This window comes from Thamnophis sirtalis, unplaced genomic scaffold, assembly GCF_051295495.1.
Source record: "Thamnophis sirtalis isolate CommonGarterSnake01/CBP01778 unplaced genomic scaffold, rThaSir2_p1.2 scaffold_6, whole genome shotgun sequence".
NCBI classification, from domain to species: Eukaryota; Metazoa; Chordata; class Lepidosauria; order Squamata; family Natricidae; genus Thamnophis; species Thamnophis sirtalis.
In genome coordinates this window covers 27,778,987-27,789,544 of record NW_028261386.1, presented here as the reverse complement: position 1 = coordinate 27,789,544, position 10,558 = coordinate 27,778,987, and the positions used below count along the sequence as shown (strand labels likewise).

At 39.7% G+C, this 10,558-nt stretch overlaps 1 long non-coding RNA gene across 1 annotated transcript; it reads left to right on the top strand.

Moving 5' to 3' along the window:
• The first annotated feature begins 1,725 nt into the window (after nt 1-1,725).
• On the top strand, nt 1,726-10,325 carry LOC148044918 (uncharacterized). Its single transcript, XR_015696907.1, has 2 exons — nt 1,726-2,464; nt 8,172-10,325. It is a non-coding gene; the product is annotated as an uncharacterized LOC148044918 (long non-coding RNA).
• Nucleotides 10,326-10,558: the final 233 nt, after the last annotated feature.

Below are 10,558 nucleotides of genomic sequence, written 5' to 3'. Positions count from 1 at the left end.
AAACAGGTCCATCGGTTGTTATTCGGAAAAGAAAGATAAAAAAAGAAAAGAGAAAGAAATGGTTTTTAAAAATACTTTCAAAATAATAGTGAGATGTAAAAAAGCATTAAAGCAATTCAGTATGTTCTACTTTGGTGGTGACTTTTATATTATTTTAGAATTTTGGATCTGGTTATACTATGATATTACATTATATTTATAAGTAAACCAGTGACTCACTATATGCCTAAAAATAAGATAATGTATTTTGCTTATATTTTTCTAAAGTAAGGACTATTGTACTTTGCTTTAATGTTAGCAGACTGAGAATGCAGAAAATTTAAAACAAATATTAAAAAGTGTTCTGGAAGACTTTAACTTTATAGTTTTATAGACATTTTGAAAGATTTACTAAGTGTGGCTATTTTTTTAAAAAAACCCTTTTAAATGGAGAGTTTGGATAACTTCTCTTAAAAACCAATGACTCTAAAACTTTGTGAAATGTTTTTCTTATTTTTTTCACAATAAGGATTAATTTACTTTTCTTTAATATTAGCAGATTCTGAAAATGCAGAAAATATAAATCAAACATTAAAAAGTGTTTTGGAAGACTTTAATTTTATACTTTTATAGACATTTTAAAAGATTGAAACCTTTGTGTCTGAAGTGGCAGGAAACACCTAAGATATCCAGCAATACAGATTCACAGAGGTTCAGTAGAAATTAAGGAATTAGAATGCCATATCTGAGTGCCACAGACATCTACCAAGGAACAAGAGTGAAAATCCAGGAATTCCTTCATTTTGTTCCAACTGTATCACAGCTTTCCCTAAATTCTCAACACTGGTGAATATAGCCAAGCATTTTATTTCAAGATGCACAGAGATTCAGCAGAAATTAAGGAAGGACTTTTCTCTGCCACCTTAGACTTGGTAAGCACTGACCCTGGGATCTTTTGAAACCACACAAGGTTAACCGTTCAACCAAGTCCTTTGCTCTTCCTAAGAGTTTTGCAACCCACAGAAATGTTTCAATACAGGGGAGGTGCAGTAATGCCTCAAACGTTACTCCTAAGGATAATTGCAATATTTAATTGAGGAAGTGTGATGCAATCACCAGTATGCTTTAAATAGAGAAGTGTGTCTTGTTTCAAGGATAAGATTTGGTCCAGAATCAAATCCAACATGAAGATCTTTTATCTAGTCCTCGGATTCCTTTTCCTTGCGATTCTGCCTGAACCAGGTAAGAAACTAAATTACTGGTAGTTTTAAAAAGGACTAATAACTCACTCCTTTCTAAACAAATAGATAAACTTTGAAAATGGAATAATATACTATGTATTGTTGGATCTACCATTCAATCCAGGTCCAGAATTTATCACACTCAGAAGAAACACATTTCTAGAATTCAACATTTCACCCATTGACAACTTTTAGCTTTACTCTGAGTAAATAATTTTGAGTAGTATTTAAACTTCAAAATCTCTGAAGAATATGCCATTGTCTTTTCTCCTGGGTTAAAACTAAAAATCAAGCATAATAAACGGCATCAAGGAGGATAGGAAAGCCAATAAAATGATTCCTTTTCTGTACTGAATTGTACTAGGATTTTTGTTCTTTCTTTCTTTCTTTCTTTTCTTTTCTTTCTTTCTTTCTTTCTTTCTTTCTTTCCTTGGTTTTAGGTGTTAGAGTCTAGGATTGATTTTGGTTTACTAAATATTATCTATTTGGTGAAGAAGAAAGATCCTGGAGTAATAAAATAATATAAAGTGTTTATATTTTACTGAAATAGTCCCCTAGGGGGAGCTATACCACGTGGTAATGGCGGAGAGAAGGAATATGTAAATACTTGAGAGGAGAACAATGAACTGTAAGAGGAGTGGCTATGAATTGAGCGGGAAAAATGTGATTGCTTGATTGGCCAGAAGGATGCCAAGGGCTAATTGGTTAAAAATTGTATTCCCAAATAAGGTAAAAGATAGGGTAATTATTGTCTCTGATTGGTCTGTAACCACCCTCGTCAGGCTAGCTGACGAGGAGTAGGAGGAGTTAGGGAGGGTATAACTGCTGTTTCACTTTCGAATTTGGTGTGGCTCTCCTTTGTGACTCAGGTGAAGTCAGGGTGAGACCCACCAACGCTTTGCAAACCGTTTTCAAATTAACTCTGATTTTTGGATAATAAAAAGGAATTTTATTCTTCTACCCCGAACCTCGTCTCTAGAATTCTTTTAAAATTCTACAAACAAATTGGGGGCTCATGTCCGGGATCCAATCTGCGCTGGAACTCTGAGGGATTCTCCTCAGGTGCACCCCTTTCCTTTTTGAAAGGAGAAGAATCACCCAGAGGACTGCGCAGCTCTTGGAAGCCCGTAAAAATTGTGCAATAGACGAGCAGTAGGGGTGGTTGAATAAAGGGAAAGAGGTTGAATAAAGAGGAAGAGACGACTTGGAGATCGACCGGGAAACATCTGTGCACAGAACCCTGAGTGAGTACCTGGTAAAGACACCAGAACAAGACCCCAGGGCGGTCACGGTTAGAGTTGTGTGGTGAGAATCAACAACGGGGGCCGGGAGGAAGTCCTTTTGAGGGGTCTCAGGGGGGACCCGCAGGACGGAGTGAGTGAAGGGGATATTGTTGAATGTCCGGGGACGGTGACGTGTGAGTTTGGAAGGGTTGTTGAGAGGGACATAGGAACACATACTCGGGAGAAAGGTTAGCCATCAATCGGGAAGATGGGTGGTGGAAGTTCAATTAAACCAAAAATGAAATGTGTAAAGAAAATGAGAAGGAATCCCAAACTTAAAATCAATCCAAATGGCCCGTTAGGCCAGATATTGGCTGGGTGGGGGGGTCCCCACCCTATAATCGAGAGGTTTTAAGGCTGGGATTAACTAAAGAGAATATGGTAAATTTGTGTTGTTTTATTTGGTGGAAAGATAATAATGTTGAGTGGCCACGAGATGGCGCTGTAAAATTACTTTCAATGCCGTAATCTGTATGATTACGTGAAACAAAAGGGAGGTTTGTAGGGGAAATGAGCTAGCAAACGTGAGGAAAGATTTAACAAGGCAGATGGAGGAAGAGGAACTAATTAGACAGCCTCCTTTGGATTCCACACAAGAAGGAGAACAAATTAAGCAATTCCCTTTAAGGGAAACCCCGAACGGAAATGATCCCAATGGGATTCCGATCATAACATATGTACATGAACCCTTGCGATCGTCCGAAGTACGGGCATTTAAGAAAGAAATGAAAAGTTTTGTTGAAGATCCCCTGACCGTAAGCGATCAGTTGGATGCCCTATTAGGACCTAACATTTACACCTGGGATGAAATGCAAAATATAATGAGAACTTTGTTTAGCCCAGAGGAAAGAAATTTAATTAGGACAGCTGCAATGGCAATTTGGGAAAGGGAGAATCCGGGAGTACAAGGAAATCAAATCAGAGGGGACATTAAATACCCATTGGTGAGACCAAATTGGAATAATAATGATGCAGAGGGAAGACAGAATATGATGGATTTGAGATCAATAATCATAAAAGGAATGAAAGAAGCTATTCCACAAGCACAAAACATGACCAAAGCAGTAAATATAAATCAAGGGAAAGATGAGGACCCGGCGATAGATTTGCAGCGTCTTAAAGACGGAATGCGGAAATATGCTGGGGTAGATCCGGACAATGCTCTAAATATCCAATTGGTGAAAATCCAGTTTGTTACCAAAGCCTGGCAGGATATTGCTAAGAAGTTACAAAAGAGAGAGAATTGGACCACAGAAGCTATGAAGGTTCTGTTAAGAGAAGCACAAAAGGTTTATGTAGACAGGGAGGAGGAGGTAGTGTCCTGAGAACACCCCTCCAGTGTATGTTGAAGAATTTTAAGAAGGCATATAATGGGGATTATGGGGACCCCCCAGCAACCCAGGCTAATTTAAAAATATTTTGTGAGTCAGAATGGCCCACTTTTGGTGTAGGATGGCCCCCAGAGGGAACTCTGGATCCTAGGGTTATAAGCTTAGTCCATCAAGTTGTAACAAACTCAGGAACTGGCCACCATCAGGTGAACTGAAGAGAAGTTCTACCTGAGTTTCTTCCCCAAAGCGATTAAGAAGTCCACAGGGACCTGTTAGAAAGCTGTTAATAGTTGTCTTTTAAAAGAAAAGTAGAGCTCGAGCCCCACCCAGATGCAAATGATGTGTTAATAAAATATCTATATATCTTGCTCTTTAAAACTATGCCAGCGTTCTGCTGGGAGAGCTAAGAGTTTGGACCTTTAAAAATATGCCAGCGCTCAGCTGGGAGGTCCAATCTAGAACCCTGGCCAAGCAATGTGTGGACAAACATCCCTATACATTGTCTCTATAAATCTTGACCTTTAAAATTATGCCAGCGCTGCTGGGAGATCAAGATAGAAACGGAACATCACAGGGCAGAGACAGGTATTAACGAAATAGTGCTTAAAGAGATAGAACAACGGGTGTAACTTCGAGCAAAAGTAAGAAAGTTAGCAGATAATAAGGTAAAGCCTGACTGAATGGGAAGACCTAGGTAATTGGACTTGATTAATTTGATGTAATGTCTGTTAAAAAAAAAATCTGAGGTGTGCATCTAATAACATGTAGAATTGAATGGAATTGATGGTGATATGTTTGACCAGTTAGCTAAATAAATAAATAAGCTTGGGCTTGAAGCTGTGGGGGAGGGGAGAGTAGTTAGGATTTAAACTGCTCTCTCTGAGTTTCTCCGCTGCTTGGAGAATGAGCCATAAGTTCTCTAAGGAAAGAAATTTGAAGATTTAAAGTGACAGGACCTCCCCCAGGCCTGAAAGTGTTGTTTCATGGTATGTGTGCATGTGTGTGTGTAATCATTTTCAGACCTGGAGGGAAGTTGAGATTTCTTAGTAATAGAAAATGGAGCTCATTGGCTTATGTACAGCTCCCTGAAATAATTATAATAACTGCTTTGTATGAAAGAAGAATGAAATGGGATATTTTTGTATGTGAAATTAATCTAAACAAGCAGCCTGATTGCAGTGCAAATGTATGTCATGGTAAAAGTTGATATGAATCTACTATAAAGAAACAATAAGCTGCAAGATTGTTTAATGGTATGTGCATGTATGCTTGTGTGTTATCATTTCCAAACCTGAAAGGAGGGTGAGATCCTCTAATAAATAAAATGAAGCTTGGTGGCTTGTGAAAAAGTTTCCTGAAATAATTATAATGATTGGTTGGCTTGAGCAAGCATGATTGCAGTATGAATGTATATGTCCCCGAAAGTGATAACTGAAGAGATCCAAAGACCTGTGATCGCCTGCGTGAACCCCCCCCCCCTTTTCCCCCTGAGTCATTCTTTGGAGGAAAACAGGAGAGGTGGGGAGAGAGTGTATGTATGTGTTTGAGTGAACGAAGGCTCCGGTGAGGGAATTGCGCCTATTTAGGGAAGTAGGTGAATTATTGCAAACATGATTAATCAAAGATAAGTATGGGGACAGGTTGGACAGTAGAGAGTAACGAGAAAGTGATAAAAGAGTGGGAGAGAGGGAGAAAGAAAAAGAATGAAAGAGACAGAAAGAGACAGAGGACAGAATTGTTGCCTATAGCTTTCTGCCCACCCCCAGCTAATGGGCCATTAAGATGGCCCAGCTAGCTCACTTTACATAATAAAGACTTCTCCTCACTGCAGCTGTAGGGGGAAGGGATATTACTCAACTGACCACAAGGCATCTGAGAACTCATCACAGCCTAGATGAGAGAGAAGAATGGAAAAGAAAGAAAAAGAAAGTGAACAGAAACAAAGAGATAGAGGATGAGAGAAACAGAGAGAGAAGAGAGGAAGAGGAAGTGTTGGGTTTAGAGGAAGACCAGGAATGAGAAGCAGGGGCGGAATAACCAGAGGAGGAATGATAGGAGAGAGAGGAACTTGCTTCCATTGTGGCAAGACAGGAAATTTTAAGAGAGAATGTCCTGCTCTGGCCGGGGAGGAACAAATTAACCGATTGATGGAGGAAGATGAAGATATATATTAGGGAAGTCAGGGGCCCTTCATTAGGAGTTCCCGCCGGGAGCCCTTGATAAATCTGGAGGTGGGAACCCAGGAATATACCTTCTTAGTGGACACCGGAGCATCTCGCACCTCTGTGTGTGTGATGCCAGGGGAAGGTAAAATTGATAATCAGACCAAAAAATATATATATCAAAGTTAGTGGGGTAAAAGGGGAAGCTTTTAATGTGAAGCAGTTAGAACCAGTGAAAATAAGATATGGGAAAAATGAGATCCGGACTCTAAAATTATTGTATGTGCCTGAAGCAGGAATTAACATCATGGGAAGAGATTTGATGTCTGCCTTGGGAATTACAATAAGCTTTAATACAAGTGAAACAGTTTATGTTCTAACAGAAGAGAAAGAACAAAAGATTGATCCTTTAGTTTGGGTGCAACCAGGAAATAGAGGTGGATTAGACATAGAGCCTCTAAAAATAAAATTGAAACCCAATAGTGAAGTAGTGAGCCAGAAACAGTATAAGAGTGAGAAAATCACAATGGGAGGGGCGCTAATTGTAAGCAGCCCACACCAAGTGAGAACACTGTTGAGACAGAAAGCTGGGAGGTGGTTGACTGATTCAAGGTTGTTGAAATATGAGGGTAGGTTGCTGGATCATGCTGACCTAGTTCTAACAACGGACTCGGCATTGAATCCAGCACAGTTCCTCAATAAAACTAATTCATCAGGAGGTGAAGAAATTGAACATTGGTGTAGTGAAATAGTGGATTTAGAAACAAAAATTAGGCCGGATTTACAGGATACCCCTTTGGAAAAGGGAGAAAGATGGTACATTGATGGTTCTTCATGAGTGGTGGAGGGGAAAAGGCAAAATGGGTACGCTATAATTCAGGAGGGCACGTGGGCTCTTTTGGAAGGGGGGAGGTTGCCAAACCATTGGTCTGCACAGGCAGCTGAATTATATGCCTTGAAAAGAGCTCTCATATTGGGGGAAAAATCAAATTTAACGATTTACACCGACTCTAAGTACGCCTTTGGAGTGGTGCAAACCTTTGGGAAAATCTGGAAGGAAAGGGGGTATGTGACAAGCCAAGGGAAAGACCTGATACATCAACAATTAATAGAAGAAGTATTATCAGCCCTTGTATTGCCACATAGAGTTGCAGTGGTGCATTTAAGGGCACATCAAAGAGGGGATGAAATAGAGAAACAGGGAAATAGGCTGGCAGACCAGGAGGCTAAAGAAGCAGGCATGAATGAAGTCATTGAACAGATCAAAATTATGATTCCCCATGTGTATGAAGTGAAAGAAATACCAATTTTTAATGAGAAGAAGGAGAATAAAATTAAACAAATGGGGGGAAAGAAGGATGAAGAGGGGAGATGGTGGTTACCAGATGGGAGACAAATCCTCAATTACCCCCTAATGAGACAAATCTTTGAGAGATTACATGAGGGGAGCCATTGGGGAACTCAGGCTTTGATTGATGAAGTACTAAAGAAGTATGCAGGAATAAAAGTTTATACTGCCGCGCAACAAGTGACCCAAAAATGTATAATTTGTCAGAGGGTAAATCAAAATCAATTAAGGGAAAAACAAAGAGGAGGGAGGCCTTTAGCGCTTTATCCTTTTCAAAATATACAAATAGACTTTACTGAAATGCCACAGGTGGGAAGATATAAATATTTGTTGGTTATTATAGATCATTTAACGGGGTGGGTGGAAGCCTACCCATGTTTTGATGAAACTGCTAGAACTGTTGTCAGATTAATCTTAGAGCATATTATACCAAGGTATGGGATAGTTCAGAGAATTGATAGTGATCAGGGAAGACATTTCACGGGAAGAATTACTCAAGGGGTGGCTAATGTGTTGGGAATAAAATGGGACCTACATAGTCCATGGCATCCACCCTCTAGTGGGAAGGTGGAAAATATGAATGGAAAGATTAAAACAATGCTGACGAAATTGTATTTGGAGACAGGGATGAATTGGACAAAAGCTTTGCCGATAGCTTTATTTAGAATAAGAACACAACCCAGGAGGGATGTGGGAGTTTCACCTTATGAAATGTTATTTGGAATGCCATTAAGGAATGCTGGGATACGAATGGGGAATTTACCTAGTAAAGACAAAGGGTTGATACAATACTTGCAAATACTGTCCCAGACTTTTGATTCTTTCAGAAAAGCGGGCTATTTAATACAGACTCCTCCATTGAGCTTCAAAGTACATTCCATTGAAGTGGGAGACCAGGTGTGGATAAAGACTTGGAAGGACGATTCCCTAAAGCCAAAGTGGGATGGACCATTCCTGGTGTTGCTGACCACAGACACTGCCATCCGGACGAAAGAAAAAGGCTGGACCCACTACACCAGAGCGAAGAGAGCCAACTTGGAGGAGTCGGAAACATGGAAAGCCTTTCAAAAAGAACCATTGAAACTGGTGTTAAAAAAAAACAAAAAAAAACCAGTGACTTATATCCTTTTGAATATAACCCTAGTGGCGGTTGGGGGAGAATTATGGATTGAACCGCCTAGAATCTTTGAACCTGATGGAACTTGGACACAAATTCGGTGTTATAATGACAAGGAGAGTGAGTATTGTCCCACGAATTGGATCTTTGAACCCAAAATTTGGTGGTATGAATCTAAGTTACAACCAAACTGGCAACAAGTAGGTCAGGAGGAAAGTTGGATAGTGGTAACACAAAAGAGAGGGGGTAAGTGTCAAACCACTCTATATTTGCAAATAAACCGAGAGACTATAGGAAGATATACTTGTACAATGTGGGAGGAGAAAGACTATTTAAACACAAGCTCTTTAGTGGTCTCCCCAAGTTCTTTCGAATTTCCTCCTATCCCCTCGTGGATGCTGACTGCTTCGGCTATTAGGAGACGCTCCCGGCAGAGAAAGAATAGAGCCGTTGGTATGGTGATCTGTTTGAAAAGTGGGGGACATCAAAAGGGAGAGTTCCAATACTGGAAAACTGCCCAATATGGATGTAATCTGACTCTGGAGGTAACACCAAGGCAAACTCAGAGAGATCCAGCTTGGACTTGTAAAAATCAAAGTAGAGAGTGGATGAGTGGAATCACCCAGATGTGTGAAAATGCAACCAGGGGAGACTCAAGGTGCTATTGGATAGGGAAGGCCTTGTGGTTCAGTGGTTGTGGCACGGAAGGGGAAGGCACTGAGAATCTCCACTTTCTATGTGATAATACTAGGAGTCAGTATTTACAACCAGGAAGGGGTTGTGTAAAGTATTGTGGGAACCTGCTCGGGGTCATCAACCAGCCTATCCCTTAAACCCCCATGGAAAAAGAAAGAACAGAGCATTACTTGCCATAACCCAGGCCTACTCACAAGGTATAATGTGACCCTGTGGGTTGGACTGGGAATTATTAGTGGACAGCCTGGGGCAGCATTACTAAAATATCTTAATCATACGGTGGTCACCAAAGAAGAAAAATGGGAGCTTTCATTAGATGTATGTAGAGCAATGGATATGATAGCCTTCCGAAAATGTGGTTCACAAACCTGGACTGGCCTGTTAGATGAAGGAGGGTTCCTAGGGGACATTTTCAGAAACTGGAAGCAAGCCTTATTTATGGTTAGTGTAATTTTTATTGGATTAATGTTGTTGCCATGTCTAATCCCGGTAATAAGAAACTTAGTAACTACAACTGTGAAAAGTATTATGCAGGCCCAACAAACAGAGAAAACAATGATGGTACTAAAAGAGATTGGTAACCAAATACACCTGTTGGAAAGTATGGTCACTCTACACCCTATGAAAAATACTGAAACTGAGAAAGAAAGATTGAAAGAAATAAAAGAAAATATTAAACAAATCACCAAATAAGAAATGGGGGAATTGGAGTAATAAAATAATATAAAGTGTTTATATTTTACTGAAATAGTCCCCTAGGGGGAGCTATACCACGTGGTAATGGCGGAGAGAAGGAATATGTAAATACTTGAGAGGAGAACAATGAACTGTAAGAGGAGTGGCTATGAATTGAGCGGGAAAAATGTGATTGCTTGATTGGCCAGAAGGATGCCAAGGGCTAATTGGTTAAAAATTGTATTCCCAAATAAGGTAAAAGATAGGGTAATTATTGTCTCTGATTGGTCTGTAACCACCCTCATCAGGCTAGCTGACGAGGAGTAGGAGGAGTTAGGGAGGGTATAACTGCTGTTTCACTTTCGAATTTGGTGTGGCTCTCCTTTGTGACTCAGGTGAAGTCAGGGTGAGACCCACCAACGCTTTGCAAACCGTTTTCAAATTAACTCTGATTTTTGGATAATAAAAAGGAATTTTATTCTTCTACCCCGAACCTCGTCTCTAGAATTCTTTTAAAATTCTACAAACAATCCTAATCATTTATTAAATCTATTTGTATTGGATGAGAGGGAGGGAGAGAAAATAAGGCCAAAAAGAAAGAAAAATAATTAAAAGTTGAGAAATTACCTTTAATAGTAATAACATGCCTATTATTATTTTCTTAATAGAGAAAGCAAAACTACATATACGTCATAAAGAAAATCTTTACTCCTTGGGATTATGTGA